The following is a 21,668-nucleotide window of genomic DNA, read 5'->3' as shown; positions in this document are numbered from 1 at the left end:
ATTATCTATTAACCTATATTTCTTAATCAGACATTACATTTTTAAATGAGTTGCACAAACACAACACATTGATCAAGAGCAGAAATATACATAAAAGAAAATTGACCTTAAATTTGTATCCATAGACCAAGATCCTTACCAATGCAAATCTTTATAGCATATTCCCAATTAAATGTAAAGAAACATTTGGAATTTGGGCAGAGTTGTCTAGACTACTTCTTGCTAATTGGGGGCACTGTTGATTGGGCCTTTCATGGTGTATCCTATATGCTAGGTTCATCTCAGTCAGCAGTTGGACAAAATAATTTTTGGGGGGTGTTCACAGTGACCTTTCATGGGATCTTGGTACATCAAACCTTATTAGTCTGGAAGCAATCCACAGGTTCACATCCTCTGGGTAAACAAAAGAAGAACCGCTTTTCCAAAGCAACAAATCCTTTGACCCATATTTTGAAGTCAAGTTACCCTTAAAATGTATATGTTCACATAGCTTACCAGTCCCCAGAATCAAATATCTCTCTAAAGTCAAAAATTCAAAGAAAACACAGTAGTATATATAATCCAGACTCTGTGTATAGTCCATCTTTACGTGACTTATCCTTTATTTCTTAAATCTATGACTGTCTGTATTCTTTCTCTTTAAAGACTGCTTTATTTTTTTAAAAAAACATTTTCTTTTTTTTCAACTCTCTATACTCTTTTTCTTCTCTCTCCCAAGCCTACATAGATTTATCCAACACTGTGGCCCATTTAGAAGTTTTCTCATCTGAATTTGTCTTTATTACATATCTGTAATTATTTTCTGACCATAACTTCTCTTAAAATATTAAGCACTTCTTAAGAACCTAAGCTCTACCATTTCTTGGGGATATATGATGCTGCCTGCTTGCTCTGCCAAGCTGACATGGTGGAGCTATTCACTGCCTCTGAGAACCTTGCTCACAACCCCATTTTTAGGCACACTGACAGTCTATGTTGCCATTAATCAAATTGTATCACACAAACCCCATTTAAATGTTCCATAGCCAGATCTTATTGGCTAACTCTTACATATTAATTTAACCCATATCTCTTAATCTGTGTATCGCCACATGGCTGTGGCTTATGGCTAAAGTTGTGGCATCTGTCTCTGGTGGGGCTACATGATTTCTCCTGACTGTCCTTCTTTCTCCCAACATGCAGTGTAGTATTCCCTGCCTAATTATATTCCCTGTGCAGGTCCAAGACAGTTTCTTTATTAACCAATGGTATGCGCATCATACAGAAGAAAATCCAAGATCAGTTTAGTTTTGTTTTATTTTTGCACAAAGTTTTATTCTGTGGCACTGGATAGTTGGAACCCTCTGTAGAGCTTATTGTCATTTAACTTATAAAGATCTGCCTGCTTTACTTCACAGAGCCCTGGGATTAAAGGCATGTCTCATATACTAGTTATAATAGTCTTGAAAATGGCTTCATCTCCACTTACATATTAACTATGAAAATGATTCTCTCTCAAAACTATATGCATCTACACTTTTATAATATCATTCTTGGCTCAACCACAGATCAAACCTGTGGCCCTACTTCACTCTCTGTTCCTCCAGATCCAATGTCCACATTCATCCACAGAACTGCACCAGAACACTAACTGCAGTCTCCCTCCCCACTGTCTATGCCTCCTGTGGATCCCACAAATCATTGCCCCTGACCACCCTTTACCACATTGTCATTGTATCCCAGCCCCTAAATCAGACAGAAACTCTCTGCTCAACTACAGGCCTTGTTTGGTATATGATAGAAGATATGGATATATCCAACAATGAAAATGATAAATCTAAAATATTCCTGAAACAATATACCCATAATATCTAGGACTATGAATAGACCAAACATAATAATAGGAATCTAGGAAGAAAATGAAGCCTATCTCAAAGACCCAAAATATATTTTCAACAAAATTATAGAAGAAAATTTTCCTAATCTAAAGTAGATGCCTATAAATATAGAAGAAGTATACAGAACACCAAATAGATTGGGAAGGAAAAGAAAGTCTCATTTTGTCATGACAATCAAAACAATAAAAATACAGACCAATAAAATAATATCAAAAATTGCAAGAAAAAAAACAAGCATACAAAGGCAGACCTGTTAGAATTGTACTTTACTTTTTAATGAAGACTCTAAATGTCAGAAGGACCTGACAAGATAGGATGCAGATCCTAAGAGACTATAGATAGCATTCCATGTTATAGTATTCAGCATAATTCAGCATAGATGGAGAAAATAAGATATTCTATGATTAAGTCACACTTAAAAATTATCTGTTTACAAATTCAGGCCTAACGAAGATGCTAGAAGGAACATTACAACCTAAGGAGGTTAACTACACCCATCAAAACAGAGGAAATAAATAATCTCACACCAGCAAAACCAAAAGAAGAGAAACACTTACATAACAACAACAACAATGTAGCAGGTATAAAAAATCATTGTTCATTGATATCACTTAATATCTATGCTCTCAATTCCCCAAGAAAAAGACACAGACAAACAGAATGAATGTGAAAACAGGATCTATTTTTCTTATGCCTAAAAGATAGAAAAAATAAAGGATAGCCTTTACCTCAAGGTAAAAAGAGGGAAATAGATATTCCAAGCAATTTCACTTAAGAAACAAGCTAATGTAGCCATTTAAATACATAACAAATGAGACTTCAAATCAAAACTAATAAAAAGAGAAAGGGAAGTATGTTACATGTTCATCAAAGAAAAAACTATCCATGATGACATTTCAGTTTTGAGTATCTATGCCCCAAAGACTATATATATATATAACAGCTTAAATCACATATTGACCCTCACAACTGATAGGGGAGACTTCAATATCCCACTCTCACCAATGGATAGGTAAATGAGCTAAAACCAGAACAAGGAAATATTGGAGCTAACAGACATTATGAATCAAAAGAACCTAACAGATATCCACAAAACATTTCTCTCCAACACAAAAGAATATGCCCTCTTCTCTGCATATCATACAACCTTCTCCAAAATTATCCACATGCTCAGTCACAAAGCAAGTATCTACAGATACAAGAAAATTGAGATAACCTATTGTTTCCTATTAGACCACAATGGATTAAAGCTGGATTTCGACAACTACAGAAACAGAAAGTCTTTTAACTCATAGAAACTGAGCAACACACTACTGAATGATTACTGAGTTAAAGCAAAAATAAAGAAAGAAAGTAAAGACTTCTTAGAATACAATAATAATGAATGCACAGCTCAACCAAACTCATGGGACACAATGAAAGCAGTGCTAACAATAAAGTTCATAACACTAAGTGGCTTCATAAAGAAATTGCAGAGATCTCATTCTAACAACTTAATACCACACGTGAAAACTCTAGAACAAAAAGAAGCAGACACAGCAAGAAGAGTAGATTTCAGGGAAAAAAATCAAACTAATGGCTTAAATTAAAATAGAAACAAAGAGGAAAAATTCAAAGAATCAATGAAACAAGGTTTTTTCTTTGAGAAAAACCAACGAGATAGACAAACATTATCCAAGCTAACTAAAAGACAGAGAATACCCCAATTAATAAAATCATAAAAGAGAAAGGGCATAAAAGACACCCATAAAATCCATAGAATCAAAAGGACTCACTTTAAAAACTTGTACAACACAAAATTGGAAATTTCTAAAAGAAATGAATAATTTTCTCAGTAGTTATCACATACAAAACTAAGATCAGATAAACAAGTTTAATAGTACTATAATCTCTAAAAAATTGAAGCAATCATTAAAATCTCATAGCCCCCCAAAAAATGTTAGTGCCAATACTCTGTAAAATAGAAACAGAAATAACATTATACAATTCAATTTATGAGGCCAAGTTAACCTGATATCCAAATCACTTAGTCTCAACAAAGAGATTGACAGACCAATTTCCTTTATTAACATAGTTGCAAAAATACTCAATAAAATACTTGAAAATCAAATCCAAAAACACATAAAAAAGATCATACACCATGATCAAGTAAGAAATTCAGGAATGGTTCAGCATATGAAAATGTCTACTGTAAGGCGATGGTGGCACATGCCTTTAATCCCAGCACTCGGGAGGCAGAGGCAGGCTGATCTCTGTGAATTTGAAGTCAGCCTGATATACAAGAGCTAGTTCCACAGGATACAAAGCTACAGAGAAACCCTGTCTGAAAAAAACAAAAGAAAAGAAAAGAAAATCTGTCCATGTACCATATAAATAAACTAAAAGACAAAAAAAAAATATGACCATCTCACTAAATGCTGAAAAGCATTTGGCAAAATTTAAAACCAACTCAAGATAAAAATCCAGAGATACTAGGGGTACAAGTGACAGCTAAGTAAAGGTAATTGCCAGCAAGTGGATATCAGATTAAATGGAGAGAAAGTCAAAGCAATCCTACTAAAATAAGCAACAAGATAAGGTTATCCACTTTCTTAATAGCTATTGAATCTATATCAAGGACTATTCTTGAAGTTTAGCTAAAGCAATAAGACAACTGAAGAACGTCAAGGGGATGCAAAATTGGAAAAAAAGAAATTAAAGAATCATTATTTAAAGATGATATGATAGTAAATTAAGATACAATGTAGTAAGAACAGCGGGCCTGCTTTTCATCCTGCACAGCTCCCACATGGATAGCTTTACACCCAAAATAACAACACACAAATTTTATTCTTTTAAACACTGCCTGGCCCATTAGCTGTAGCCTCATACTGGCTAATTCTCACATCTTGATTAACCCATTTCTAATAATCTGTGTAGCACCACGAGGTGGTGGCTTACTGGAAAGGATCTTAACCTGCATCCATCTTGGAGAAGAGAGCTATAGCATCTGCCTCACTTCCCTTCTTCCCAGCATTCTGTTCTTCTACTCCGCCTACCTAATTTTCTGTCCTATCAGGGCCAAGGCAGTTTCTTTATTAACCAATGAGAGTAACACATAGACCCTCCTCCATCAGATACAGAAATGTTGTAGGGCAGAGAATAAAAAGGAAACAACAAAGAAATTGAAATTGAATTAATTGAAAACAAAAACTGTTAGAGAAAAAATGTAAAATACAGAAATATATCTAGATTTTTTAACACAGAGATAATAGAAATCCCAGATTGAAAAAGCTAGCAAATGGAATGTATATCACAAAGTGACTATCCAAGGGAAACATTCTTGAAACTTAAAATATAAATTAAACTACTGATTTGTTGGAACATAATGTGCCTGTGAGTTTGGGGTATAGGACTGAGGTTTCATGACCTTTCTACAACCCATGTTAGCTTGTTTTGTGTTGTCCTTGTTTAATCCATGTTCAGGCATTCATGTAGATGTAAGATTGTATCTCCTAAAAATATCAAAGCCTTATACTTTTATCATTACAATTATCTTCCAGGACAAAAGTATAAAATTTAATGAGTAGATGAAGAGGTCAGCAGTTAAGGGATATTTGGTAGTCATGCAGAAGTTCCAGATTCATTTGCAGTATCCAGGTGGTGGCTTATAATCATCTGTAATTCCAGTTCTAAGTGAACAGACATTAGGGCAATTTCAGCCTCTCTCTCTTCTCTTCTTCTACCTTCTCCTTCTCTCTCTCTCTCTCTCTCTCTCTCTCTCTCTCTCTCTCTCTGTCTCTCACACACACACACACACACACATACACACACATATATGCACATTTTAATATGCAATGGTAATTGTTTTAAAAGATTATTGAATAGTTTAGAAAATAATGGTGTATTTCTTTGGTGATGTATTTCTTTTGAATCACTGTGATTTCAGCATTTCATTTCTATTGTGTTTGACTGAATAATTGCAAATTCCACATGCTTTTCTGTTACTGAACTCTTCCAACTGAGCTTCCAAAAGAGTTTTCCATTGTGTTATATATTTTATACACTACATATGATATATATATATAAATCCATTAAAAAGAAAGAGGTAAAGTATATGTGTACTTTATGTTTTATTATGTATATGATGTGGGATTCCCCTCTGTATGCTGTGAATACCATTGGTTAATAAAGAAACTGCTTTGAACCTACAGCAGAGCAGGGCAGAACAGATATAGATGGGGATAAGTAAACTGAGTGCTGGGAGAGAGGAGGCAGAGTTGGGGAGAAGCCATGGAGTCACCCGCAGAAACAGACATGCTAAAATTTTGCCAGTAGGCAACAAGCCTTGTAAAATACAAAATAATGGGGATGGGTTAATTCTAGTTGTAAGAGCTAGCTATCAATACCTTTAAGTAACTGGCCAAGCAATGATTTAATTAGTACAGTGTCTGTGTGGCTATTTCAGGAGTCTGGACAGCTGGGAAATGAACAAGCGCAGGGTGGCTGGGAACACACTAGCAGCTTCTTACTACATATATACTTTTCATTTAATATATTAATATATTTATAATAATATTATATATCATGTGTATATATACTTTACCTCTTTCCTTTAGGTCAAAGGAAATCACCAGCAGGTGTTTATCATATTTGTATGTTTAATTATCATAATGGCAAAAACATTTTTGAAATTTCTATAGTATACACAATGCTTTTACTTGATCCCTAAAGCCCTTTCTCTGAAACTAATTTACTGATTGAACTCTGACTTTATAGAATAAACAATGTTTTATATCTAAAAAAAATTACCTTATTGCAAATAAGTCAAAATAAGGTTCTTTTAAAAGCTCTGTTGAATTTCCAATTTTCCTTGAGCTTCATTAATTATGGAAATTTAAGCTTTGGAGTAATTTCTAAAGTAAGTTCAAACTGACACTGCATTTTATTTAGTTTGTGTACCTGTTTATAATCAAGAAAAAAATGTTCTAGACCATAAGTCATCAAGGAAAGAAATGAGTATTGTATCAATCTTATCTGCTTTCTAGCTTGTGGTTGTCTTTACCATGAACATGGCTGTTTAAATGGTTTCCATGAGGAACTAGAGTTGTGTCATGGTGGTAAAGAGTGTGTGCTCCTCTTCCAGTGGACCCAACTCTCTTGCCTAACATCCATGCATGGCAACTTTCAACATTCTGAACTTCCACCTACAGGGGATCCTCTACACCTGCAGCTGCTGGACTACCCAGAACATACCCTCATAGAACACAAACACACATAATTAAAATGGATCAGTTTTAAAAAATTAGGATTTAAAAAAAAATCTAATGACAGCAGAGTGATTTTGTACTCTATTGTGTCACTACTATCAATGGTTTAGAATGTTAAAATGTTTCTTTAAAAATCCAAAGAGCAAAATTCACCTCACTTTAATCTCTGCCTGTTCCTGTCCTTCTGCATGATAGATTAAGATGTCCATTCTGAAAGGGCAGTTATGTTCTATCATGTAACACTGATCCACCAGGAATTATGGTGAAAACTCATGCATCATGATTATTTGGCAACTTTATGAGTTTCTTCATCATCAGAGTAAATCACATACTTATGTCTTAAGTGACCCTCATTAGGTAATTTTTACTCCATTAATGACTTATTTTTCTCTTCTTCATAGCTAAGTTGCCATCTGATCAGTTTATTGATGGAACTTATTATATTTATGTGAAATCCAACTGATTCCTAACAGCAGACAGTTGTTTTACATGGTTTCAGTTAATGTTAAAGTTAGAAATTTTTTGGAAGAGGGAGATAAAAATTGAAATTACTGTCTTTAAATTTTCAAATAATGAAAGAAAAATCTTAAAGGAAGAAGCAATCAGAGGATCCTGATATGAATAAACAAATATAGTTAACTGTGCAGTGAGCAGATTTTGGGCTTAAATTATTCCCTTATAAAAATTTAACCGCAACCACCATTTTACAATATGATGGAAGGTAATGGAATTCACAGAAGTAAGAGTTACATAAGAACCCACACAGAAGTCCATGCTAGCTACACTTACCACAAAACCATAGACTCTGAACATAATAATTGGATCATATTGTTTAAGTGACTATCTATGAAAATGATAATCTAGAATATATAATACATTAAAACTTTGTAAAATTAAAATTAAGAATTTTTAATGATTTATATTTGATTTTAAATAATTTATTATGTTTTATTTTTTATTTTATGAATATGCATGTCTGTGTGTGTGTGTAGGTATGTGTGTATTTTGCGTGATATGCAACTGTGTATATAGTTGTCCTTAGGGGCAGAAAAAGGTGTTGGGGTCCTCTGGAGTTAGAGTGACAAGCAGTTTTTAGCTGCCACAAGTAGGTGCTAGGGAATAAACTCTAAGCTACTCCAAAAAAAAAAAAACTTATAAGAAATCTCTCCAGATATGGTTTATCTTTGAATTTTAAGACATTTATTTTTATTGCCTTATGCCTTAGATTTCAAAAATGTTTTGTAGATTGGGAGACAAGCAGTCTTGAACTGTAATCAGTTCATTGGCTTAGAATTCAATAGAAACTGAGAATACGAACTTTAGGATTAATCTTGCTGACACAATTTCTCCTTCTGTTATTGTATTGTGAATATAAACCAGAATCTATCAAGATATTGCCATAAATTGGAAGGGGCTCTTAGCTAGATAATTGTTTAAAAAGATACTTCTGATTTCTGAATAAAAATCTTAAGATAGGAAGGAAAAAAGAGAAATTGAATTTATATAAACAAGCATATATCTATCTCTCGGAGATAGATATAGAAAATTAATATTTTTGCTTTAAGTTTTGCATCAGATGTATAATGAAAATAATCTCACAGTCCAGGTACAACATAAAAATTTCTTCTGAGCTATATTTACTGTGTCAAACTCTATTATGTAAATCTTGCAAAGACTACATCAAGTGGAAGATTCCAGTATGTCAACCCTGAAAGATAAATGTCTACCCTTCGTTACATAAAGATGATTGGGTTGTATTCATGAAATTATTGTGTAGAACTTTTTTGCTTTGTACAGAGATCTCTCTCCTCATATTTGCTCCCTAAAAACTATAATTTCATCTTTGAGAATTTGGTCTCTTTCTTTTACATGGATTTCATAAGCTTTTAGTGTGCTATTTTTCTTCTTTATTTTTTTTTTCACTTACATTCTAATAGTTTGGGTTCATCCTATGAATTCACCCTGAGATTCTTTTCTTAAAAGCACTGATAGAGGTGTCTACCCTTGACTTTTCCATTTGATTAATGGAAAATAATCACTTTCTTGCTCTTTCTCATGTGGTTTGGTTAATTAACTGATTCAGGCAGCACAAGTAATTTCTACAGTAGTGTACTTATTGTTTTAAGAATTATGTGAAAATTAGTCTCTTACTACATGATTAGATTTTTAGATCTAGTAATGAACAAAAATAGTCTTTCTGTGCCATCTTTTAATGTGTTTTTAATCACCAACTAAATAACAAAGAATTGTCTTTTAAAATAATTAAGACTACATATCGAGTCTCCATAGGATGTCAACAATAAAGGGGTTAATGAAGCATCCAATCATCATGGAAACAATCAGAAAATGTCTTGCTTTAAACAACCCAGAGTGATTTCCACAATCTAAATGCATCTGTGCCGGAAAAATTTCCGTAGCATCAGAACATTTTTCATCCTACAGAGATTACAAGACGGAGAAGGGGGATCTCACCAATGATGGCAACCTCCTAAGTAAGTGAAGCCAAATATTTAAACGAAAAATCTGTCAAAAAAAAAAAAAAAGCCAAGCTATTACAGTCTCACAAACCATGCTAAACATCATGGCATGACCTCAGTCATGGCACCATTTACAACCATGAAAGAATGTTACAGTGAAGGATTTCAATTTGCACATTGTACACAGCACCTAGAATATTAATAAAACTTGCATTATGAGATAAAACAACATAGAGCTCCCTCCTCTTATCAGTCCCAGGCTAAATCCAACTATCAATGCATTGCCTATGTGAACGAATATCTTACTCATAGACATAAAAGTAAAGAGCCAACACCCTGAAACTAAAGAAATTAATGTTTATCTAAAAGTTCCAAGGCTAGATACAACAAAACCCAAAAGCAAAGATAATCCATAGACTGTTCTAAGTTTCATTTTAAATACAAATCTATCCTGTTCAGCTACAACCTGTAGATGCAAAATTATATATTTACGCAACTGATAACTGGGGTACACTCCGAAATACGTGGCATTGTGAGGTTGCATCATTGTATGAGTATCACAGAGTATACTCAAACACATGTGAGATGCACACAGAAGCTATGCTGTGAATATTTTTATGAACAGAAATATAAAGCTACACTAAAATAATTCCTGAGAGTATAGTGCATTAAATATATAAATTGGTGGCAAAGAATCTTAACAACAAAAAACATGCTTTGTGCATGTCCGAGACTATCCTACCTGACTGCTGGAGCAGTAGGCTGCAAGCAACAGACTCAACACAAGCCAGAATCATAGGCTATGTTATACTAAAAATTACTCACTAAGTGACAGGTACTCTTCAGTACAACTACATTTTCATCTGACCATCACGTATACAATCTGTCCCTGACTGAAGCATCACTTTGCAGTTCATGACTCTACTTGGAAAATGAGTTCAAGTTTTTCCTACCTGTATTATTATGCATATTATTTGACCCAATGTCATGTGATGTGAGTTATAGAAAGATCTGAAATAATAACACATTTATTTGCTCTTATCCCTTATAATACCTTGAGGAACATAAATTTATATAATATTAAGTTAATAAATTCCTAAGTAAAACAGTTGTGCTCCCAGATCTTTTATTTTCACCATCTCTTAAATGTGAACCATAACATATGTGTTATATTGTGAATTCACAGAAATACATTTATGTCACAGAAAATCTGAGATAAAATAATATCTATTAAACGGTAACCAAAACTCCTGTTGAATCTTACCCAAAACCTCAACTGAAGAATATAATAAAACAATAAATCAAATTTCTCTGTGTTTTTTAACACTATAAACCAAATAATTATGGAATATATCATCTACAAATACTAAATTATAATTTTGCATCAACTTCCATTTAGATAAAGAAGATCAAATAGCATTCCATCAATGTCACAAAATACATGAGAGCATAACTCAGAAAAAGGATTGCTTAGCATTACAGTTTCAGAAGGTTCCAGTCATTGTCAGATTGGCCTCAATGTTTGTACCTTGTGGTGAAGAAGCACGTCATGAAAGCCACTCACCCCAGAAAGTAGAGAAAGAAAAGTCGTAATCTCACAGTCCACTTTAATACATGGCTCAAAGTTCTAAAAATACTCACAAGGCCCCATTTCTCCAAGGATCAACACCTACTCATAGCGTCATTCTATCAAGTCTTAACACATGAGTGTTGGGGACCTTCAAGATGATTCTCAGGTCCTTATGTCCAAAAAAAGTGCTTCTTACCCTGGGGAGCGGATATAATTTTTCATAATCAGTCCCTTTGTTTAATGATTTCTAAGAAGGCTTTGCCATAATCTCCATGCAGCTGAAAATTCACTTTGGCTCCAGTCTCATTTATTTTCTTGGTCTTTGAATAATGTTTATCATAATTCCCCCTTATTATCAAGAGAGGACTGGAGAACAATTAAACGTGGTGACTGAAGCCATTCCTATTTTGTGTCACTATAATCAACATGGAAAACCAATTTGCAGAACCAAATGATAGTTTTCCCTTGTAAGAGAGTAGTTTTGGCTAAGTATGCTGTGTAAACGTTCTACTCCATAGACTTGGTGCCAGTCGGTTCGCATTTACACTGGGAATGGAATCCAGATTGCTCACAAAGGTTGTTTCCATAGAGCCAGGAGTGAAATGAAGAGGGGCTGTTTCCTGGTAAATTGTTAAAGAAACAGAGCAATTGTTACAAAACTACCCCTAACAATAAAGGGAAGGAGAAATGTACATGGTCTAGACATGTCATTTCATTTTGAAATCGGTCCAAATTTAGTGCTTGCTATGTGGAATCATTCTGTAGCTTTGAGAACACTCAGCACTAATGGGTTACAAGTAGTTTGAAGAAATGAACTAACTTGATTATCTTTGAAGAAACAGTGGGGAACAAGACATTCTTACATGAATGTACTACTTCCCAAATCCCACAAACAGCAAACAGACTCAGAAAGGAATTTTGGGAACTGTAGTTTATCGTGTACCTTTCCAGATTCATGTTTTCATGGTGCTTCCTTGCTCTAAAGTCAAGATATACACAGCCTCGTGGCTCACCTCTCTCATCGTTAGAATAGGAAATCCTTCATTCACAATGTTGTTCTTCATGATTTAAATTTCCATTTTCAAATAGACATCAAAGTTATAAAATCAGAATTGCCAAGATAATCATTTCATAAGTTTGAATGTGCACGTCATCCTGATGACTCTGACGATATCTTTTTTTTTTATTGAGAAAAGGAAAAAAAAAAGTTTCCCCCTCCTCCCAGCCTCCCATTTCCCTCCCCCTCTTCCCACCCATCTGCCCCTCCCCCCACTCCTCTCTCCCTCCCTCTCCAGTCCATGAGCAGACAGGGTTCCCTGCCCTGTGGAAAGTCCAAGGTCCTCCCCCCTCCGTCCATGCTTAGGAAGGTGAACATCCAAACTGGCTAGGCTCCCACAAAGCCCGAACATGAAGTAGGATCAAAACCCCATGCCATTGTCCTTGGCTTCTCATCAGGCCTCATTGTTCACCATGTTCAGAGAGTCCGGTTTTATCCCATGCTTTTTCAGTCATAATCCAGCTGGCCTTGGTGAGCTCCCAATAGATCAGCCCCACTAACCCAATTAAAAAATGGGGCACTGATCTGAACAGAGAATTCTCAACAGAAGAAGTTCAAATGGCTAAAAGACACTTAATGTCATGCTCAACCTCCTTAGCAATCAGGGAAATGCAAATCAAAACAACTTTGAGATATCATCTTACACCTGTCAGAATGGCTAAAATCAAAAACACCAATGATAGCCTTTGCTGGAGAGGCTGTGGAGGAAGGGGTACACTCCTCCATTGCTGGTGGGAATGCAATCTTGTGCAACCACTTTGGAAATCAGTGTTTCGGTTTCTCAGGAAATTCAGGATCAACCTACCCCTGGACCCAGCAATACCACTCCTGGGAATATACCCAAGAAATGCCCTATCATATGACAAAAGCATTTGTTCAACTATGTTCATAGCAGTATTATTTGTAATAGCCAGAACCTGGAAACAACCTAGATGCCCTTCAATGGAAGAATGGATGAAGAAAGTATGGAATATCTACACACTAGAGTACTACGCTGCGGTAAAAACAATGACTTCTCGAATTCTGACGATGTCTTGAACCACTGTTCTACCTAAAGTGGGAATCATCTTTGCTTAGTTTAATTGCACCATATACATGACCAGACTGCCCGTCAATTAACTGCTGTCTGCTGTCTTTATTATCAGATGAACCACTGTAGTGTGGCAGTGCTTTTGTAGAAGTCACTCTTATGTCTCTTAACGATGATTGCAGAACTTAGGAGCTAGAATGACAACATCACGATGAAAGAAGGAATGACAAATTAGCTATGATAGCCAAGGCAGCACTGCAGGCTTATAGGGGAAAGCATGGTACATAGATAGGGCCTGCTGCTCATTTGCATTTTCAGGAATGCAGTATGGTCATGAAATGTGTGCCTTGTGGTTAAAAGGAAAATAGCAAATTGAAAAATAGAAGGAATAGGAATATTGTAATTTATAGATGTATACTATATTATTAATAGCATTACTGTAAGATACTTAATAGTGTAACATAGGATAAAATATATTAAATATGATTGTAAAAATACACATGGAAATTTTTTTCATAAAGGTAGAGTTGGGGAACAACCTAGATGTTCCTCATTGATAAAGAAAATGTGGTACATCTGCACAATAGAGTGTTACTGAGCTGTTAAAAACAATGGCATTGTAAAATTTGCAGGCACATGGATGAAACTATAAAAAAAAATCATCTTGACTGAGGTAATCCAGACAGAGAGAGACAAACATGATATCTACTCAATGATTAGTGAGTATTAGCTGTAAAGTAAAGAATAACCAAACTACAGTCCACAGATCCAGAGAGGTTAGGAAACAAGGACGGCTTAAGTGGGGACACTTGAATCATAAAGAGATCTCTTGGGTGGACTGGGGATGGGAGGAGAGGGGAGCTTGAGGGATAAGGGGGAAGGGATGTAGGGGGAGAGTACTGAAAGGGATGACTAGAAGGGAGGGGGAATTCAGGGGTGAGGTAAGAAACCTGGAACAAAAGAAATTCCCAGGAATCAACAAGGATGGCCCCAACTAAGACTCCAAGCAATGGGCCAGCTCCTGTGACCAGGCAAGACTGCCAGTAAAGGGACTGGACACCAACCCAACCACAAATCTTTATATTTACAGTCTGTCCTGCCTCTTGGTTGTGCTGGGCAGAGACTAAGGGAGTAGCCAACAGACTATTGTTCCACCCTCAGATGCATGCCCTCCCCTGTCACTGCCTGGAGCACCAGGATTCAGAGGCTTTAAGGCTCAGAAACCTAGGCTAGAACCAAACATGACTGGAGAAAAAGAATGTCAGTGTAATGATGCCTAACAATATTCTGCTATACTCAGACTCAAATGTCTAGCTCAAATGTCATTTGAAATGCTTTATCCAGCAACTGACGGAAACAGTTTCTGAGACCCACAGCCAAACATCAGGCCAAGTTTAGAAAATCATGCTGAAGAGAGCGAGGAAGGATTGTCAGAGCCAGAAGGATCAAGACTATCACAAGAAAACCAAGAGAATTAACAAACCTCAGACCACAGAAGCTCACAGACACTGAACAGACAACCAGGGAGCCTGCATGGGACTGCCCTAGGTATTTTGCATATAATACAGTTGTGTAGTTTGGTCCTCTTGTGGAACTCCTAACAGTGGGAACAGGACTCTCACTCTTTTGCTATCCTTTGGGAACTTGTTCCTCATATTGGGTCACCTTGCCCAGTCTTAATAAAAGAAGAGGTGCTTAGTCATACTGCAATTTGATATCTGAGTTGTGTTGATCTCCAAGGGAGGCCTGCTCTTTTTGAAACAGAAAGTGAAGACTAGACGGTGGAAGGGTTGGGCAGAGGGATAATTGCAAGAGGGACTAAGAGGAGAGGATGGAGGGGAAACCGTGGTCAGGATATAAAATAAATAAATAAATAAATTTTAAAACATTTAAAAAATACAAAGGCAAAATATAAAATGCATATGGTGTAGAACATTGAGTGATGTGGCTTTAAGTAGTATTAAAGACCTATACATCTTGATAAGATGACATAATAGAGTTGAATTGAAGGGTTAATGATCGTGTGGTTTTATATATTTTTACTGTTGCAATCATAGACTCGCATTTATATTGTAATTGTTCACAGAAGGAAAGCCCATCCATGATGTCTAAAGAATGTAATTATTTAACTTTCAGGTCATTATGATTACATACTTTCTTTAATAGGTGAGTCATCATTTTATTAAATATTTCTCAACCGCAGTATGAATGTAAAACGAAACTATTAATAATAAAGCAAGTGTAAAATAAAAGCTTAAAATACGGCTTCAGATACTCATGTTTCATAAGGCTTAAGAATTAAAATAATTATTATGAATGAAATTTGGGATTAAAATATTACTTCTTTATGCTCAATTATTTTTTATTAAACCACTTTACACATTTCTAAATGCACTTAAGAATGAATTGCATTATGTTTTCAGAGCATTAGTGTTTTTCTATATATCTGGTCTCATAGTATATTTTCCGTGTGCTTCAGTTAAACAGACATAAAGATAATTCAGCTGTCAAGTCTGCTGTTTGGTCAGTGATAATGTTAGAAGATAACCTCCTGCACAGGAAAATGTCAGTGTTGCATAATGCTGCCAGGATATTGACATGTATTTCACTAAAAACTATTTTCTTTTAAATGAATATTTAGAAATTGTGACACAATTAATTCAATCAAACATAAGATTTACTGGTTGGATGTTCTGTTGCTTGACTATAATCCTAGCACTTAGGAAATATGAGGTAAAGGATTACAATTTCAAAGCTAGTCTGGGGTATACATTGAGATCCTGTCTCAAAATTTCCTATTAAGTAAAAAAAAAATGTAATCAATAATGCCTATAATATTGAAGTTGGAGATTGGTTGTTGCAACCTATGATTTTCAACTGTATTATTTTTCTAAAATTCTATTTTATTTTCATTTTCTTTTATATATACAGTTAGGTATACTATGGTGGTTTTAATAGATATGGCCTCCATAGCTTAGACTCATGCTTGAATGCTTGGCCATAGAAACTGGCACTACTAGGAGGTGTGGTGTTGTTGGAGTAGTATGTCACTGTGAAGGTGGAATTTGAAGTCTTATATCTATTTAAGCCATGCCTGAAAAGACAATTGCTTCTGCTGCCTAAGGATCAAGATGTAGAACTCTCAACTTCTTCCACAGAAACATGACTACCTGCATTCCAAGTCCTGCCATGATGATAATGGACTAAGCCTCTGAAACTGGAAGCCATTCCTAATTAGATGTTTTCCTTTATAAGACTTGTCATGGTTATGGTGTCTCTTCACAGTAATATAAACCCTAAGACAAATAGTAATATAGTTTTCACGATAAGAGCGTTAAAGATATATTTTACAAGTCCCCACTCCTGGATGAACAGTGATAGGGAATTTATGACTCTGAAAGAGAGATAATCAACCTCCTTCATGGAAAAACTCTCTCATGGTTATCCAATTAGTAGTTGTCAGTCATAAACAGAAATACATATGAATGGCACGAAATGAACTCATCAGGGAATAGATAAAGCTGTAGATGTACACAATGATACATATACATAGATACAGATGTGTGTGTAATAATAATAATAATTAAAGAAGAAGTCATTAATTTGAGAAGAAGTGAGAGGGACACTGGATGGATGAACTGGATGGGTAAAGGGAAGGGGTAGAAATGATTTAAATGTCTGTATAAAATTTTCAAAACTTTATAACCTATAAAAAGAAATAGTCTCCTCCAAGTGAAAACAAGCAATTAAAATTTACATAATTTCAAAGATATGAGGGTTCTTTTTACTCATCAATTTTTAAGTCTGCTCAAGACGATTGTCCACACCTCCCACCTTGAGACCTAATACTGAACACAATGCATTTGTTAAATTCTTTCAAACCTGACACAATCTTAAGTTTGAAGAAGATTGTTTTTAAGATACTTCTAATTTTTTTAAATTATCGCTGAAGCAAACATGTCTATGCGGAAGGGAAGACCAAGGTTCAAACACAGGACCTATCTCAGATGTTGAACTCCAAATCCTTCCATTTTCTCTGTCCATATAATCATGATCACAAATCATCCTCCCAGGAAAATTCTCTGAATACTGCATATAAGAAGTTTGCTGAACACAAGGCAAGTGCTTAATAAATGTAGTCATCATGTTTATTCCGATCATATGTTCCATTGCAACTAGACCCTTGCCCTCCAATAACTCATCTTGGTCCGTGCTGCAGCTACTGATTCTGCTAATGGTAATGTTGTTAATTGAAAATATCACGTGCTGTAGCATTTGGGTATGTTATTTTACACAATTCTAATCATAGGTTTTATTAATTTCATTGTCTTTTCTATTTTTTGTTGTTTGAATTGCACTAAGAAAGAGGACAAATATCTAGAGGTACCCAACCTGCTTCAATAAATTGATAAAATATAATCACCATAAAGTAATTCTGCTTCTCTAGACTACAAATTTTATAATATATAAAATATGATATCAGAAACTAGGGGTTTTTTAACATTAAATGAATTTCCACAAATACCTGTAGTTTTTTATTCTTAACCTTCATACTTTCTATTTTTATAGAAGTTTTATAAGCAATGACAACGCTTTTATGTAAAAGTTAGGTTATTGGAATAAAAATTTTAAAATATGCATATTATTGGGAAAGTAGCTACTTATTTTGAACACAATAAGTGAGCCGCATTCCGATAAGAATCCTTGCTTTTGAGAACAATAAGATAAAGTCTTGGGTGCCAGTAGTCAACACATTTTCTAAGTCAGAAAACCCTCGCGTTCTTTTATCAATATGGCTCATGAGTATTCCAGCGGCTTCAAATGTGGAGCCAAAAGCATGTACTGCAGGATTGTCCTTTCATGCCTTTGATGTACAAAGCAAATCAGCCTGAAATCATCAGAGAATTGCCTTGACAGGGGTTGGACAAATCTCAGTGTGATCAAAGCATTCCAGGCCAATGACATTTGAAAGGAAATTAAAGCTCTTCCCCTTGAGATTTAGACATCTTCCAAACAGAATAAGTGTAAGAACGCTAAGATGGATGGGTATGTTAAAGACTCTTTGCATCTCTACATTTGTAATGATAATGCTTCATTGAGAAAAGCCGTCTTCACCATAACTATCTACAAACGATGGGCCTATCTAAGCCAAATAAAGAAACAAATAAATTCTGTTTTTTAAATCTACATATGTTCAAAAATGAAAAATTACAGAAACCACTATTTAATTTGTCTGCCATTACAGATAAGGGATCATCATGTAATCATATGGCATGAATTACTAAAAATTTGATAATTTTATGTTTTCCTCATGGAAAAAAGGTAAATAATCTATATAAATCCCTAACAAGATCTCCTCTAATGAAAATAACGTTCTCTACATGCTATAATGATACAATTGATGCGCTCTGCTTATCTGGGACAAATATTGAAGGTCTAAAATACATCATACTCTCTAACATGATCAAAGGTTAAAAGGACAGATTGTAAATTCAAAGCTGATATTTGCTCTCACTAAGTACCTCTTCTAGTGTTCTGTAGTATTCTGAAACACCATTCATGCTGAAAGAAACTAAACATTGAAATATTCTCAGCATTGAATTGCTTGTTATTGTATAAATGTTAACTGTTACAAATAACATAATACAAATGGCCCTGGAATGCTTGATTTTATTGTTCACAAAGGATTGTGAAATAGAATAAGCTTATTTTAATCTCCTTTTCAGATAATCATTTCTAAAGTCAAGTAGAAGCTACAACAAAAACATAAGGCTTCAGTTTTGTTGAGCTTTGGTCCCCTTTGACCTCTAGCAGAAGGGATTATACCTATATACTGGTATTTGAGTGCTGGGTACTTGATAAATGTTCATATTTTCTATGAAAAACATTGTGAGTATTCTAAAATAATGAGCGCATATCTGCACCCCAAGAATTGCATTACGGCAAGGAAAGTGGGCCCAGAATCCAACGAGGCATTTTATGGAGTAGAGACTCTGTATTACTTTGGCTTTGTTATACATTTTCATTTCTGTTTGGTTTTTTATTATTATTTGTTTGTTTGTTTTTGAAAAAGGGTCTCGCTATGGAGTTCTGACTGGGCTGGAAATCCTTGCATAGATCAGAATGGCCTTGAAATAAGAGATTTCTCTGCCTCTGCTCTATGCTTGCTGGGAATAACATGGTTGCCACCACAGCCAGATTTCACAATATACTTTCAATAAAATGAGAGTAAGCACGAGAAAAATAGCCATCAGTACCACTGCTGTTTTAAACAGGACAGACTATGAAAACATGGGCATAAGCACGTACACATGCACTCATTCCCACACCTGAACATACATAGGAATATACATGGTCTTTGATGCTGTAGCTAACAATTCTTACTCCACAGTCAAGGGTGTTTGGTTAAAGATTTGTCTGTGTTACTTTATGCATATGTTTTGAAGATGAGGAAAATAACCCTTCCCTCTTGGAATGATTATGAATTAGATGATGCTTACAAGCTTTAACTGGCACACATGCAGAGCGAACAAGTCTTCAGTTGCACTCACAACAGAAAGAATGTAGGTGATAAGAATCTACTAAACAATCCTCAGAGCCCATGATGAAAATCATGGCCTCTTTTTCATTACTAGTTATTATATACAGATTTTATAAACATGTGTGTGTGTGCTTACCCATCATTTATTTATATATGTTCACATTTTTAAGACATACATTTTAAAATGAAGTAATACACAGTGGAAAAATAATGGCATCTTGAAATTTGTGGGCAAATAGGTGGATCTATAAAACATCATATTGAGTGAGGCAACCCAGACCAAGAAAGACAAATATCATATGTACTCACTCATAAATGGCTTTTAATCATAAAGCAACAAAACAAAACAAAACACCCAGCACCCAGCCTACAATTCACAATCTCAGAGAACCTAGACAACAAAGAAGATCCTAATAGAGACATACATGGATCTAATCTACATGGGAAGTAGAAAAAGACAAGATCTCCTGAGTAAATTGGAAACATGGACAACATGAGAAAAGGTAGAAGAGGAGGGGTAGGAAGGGAAGGGAGCAGAGAAAAATATATAGTTCAATACAATAATAAAATAGAAAGTAAAAATAATTTTTTCTCTCCAATCTAAATCTAAACGTTATGCTCTTTATTTTTCCCATGAAACATTTATTTTTTAGTCTGATAAATAATCACTTTCCTGTAAAGACATATAATAAACATTTTATTATTGATATTTTTGAAACTTTTAAGGTTGATAAATTTTACTGTTTCATTTTCTGCTTTTGACTTGTGGTAATATCATGTTAATTAATTTAGTACTTGACTAAAGGGGAAATTTCCATGACATTCAGGCAACATACTCATAAAAGTATTATAGTTACGTTCTATAGTATTAAAGCGAATAATTCCAGAAATTGGTTAAAATGATAAAAGCAGATTGAGAGCAAAGCAGTATTGTTACTTTGTTATTTAACTTCCATATAGATATTTAAACAAATCTTTCCAAAATTGTGCATGAATCATACCGAAGGACTTGTAGGAAGATATGTATATTATAAATGTTTATATTTAATATGACTATAAATTTCCATCACCAATTTAGAAAATTTTTAGCACAGAGCTATAAATTACATTGTCATGTTGTATTGAGTGCTTCTTTAATCGTTTGTCACAGGAACTCAGAATTTGAGTATGTTAACAAATGAAAATATCATAAATATCAGAGAAAACATTATAGCTAGAAGTAAAGAGTGAAGCTGGTGACTTTTATTTAAAAACACATTGGTGAAAAGATCCTTTCTTCCCTACAATCAGGCAGCTTGCCTTCTTCCTAAAGCATCATTCATAATTTAAGAGTTTGATATTATCTAGACAGTTGGGTTTGTGTGATAAACGGCAGAAAAAGTGCATTTGAGTGATTATCGTTGATCTTAACTTAATTAGAACTATCAAGGAATGCCTAAGATTATAATAATTGAGAAAAAATTAAGTACCTCAGCACTAAATATATGCATCATGTTATACTCTGGTTCAAACATATTACATATATTTCCAGGAAATGTTGTTAATTACCTATAAATATCCATTAATTAGATTATTGTTTATGCAATTTAAGATAGTACCATAATATTAATAGTGTTAGATTATATTATTACAAAATATATTTATTATTTTAATAATAAATAAAATAAATATATTGTTTTATGCATAATATAATATTTTTAACTTTTTATTTATTCTTTGTGACTTTCTGATAATGCATCTAGATCCAATTCATCTCTTCAACCCTTTGTATTTGCCCTATGCTTTTGTAACCTCCCCCACAAAGTAAAATTTAAAATAAAAGAAAAAACAAGCAAAAAAAGAAAGAAAAATCTCTTCATGGAAGCTG

This window comes from Microtus oregoni, unplaced genomic scaffold (assembly GCF_018167655.1).
Source record: "Microtus oregoni isolate MIOR12 unplaced genomic scaffold, Mior012 000027F_ref0000203, whole genome shotgun sequence".
Classification (NCBI taxonomy): domain Eukaryota; kingdom Metazoa; phylum Chordata; class Mammalia; order Rodentia; family Cricetidae; genus Microtus; species Microtus oregoni.
This window is presented reverse-complemented; position numbering follows the sequence as displayed.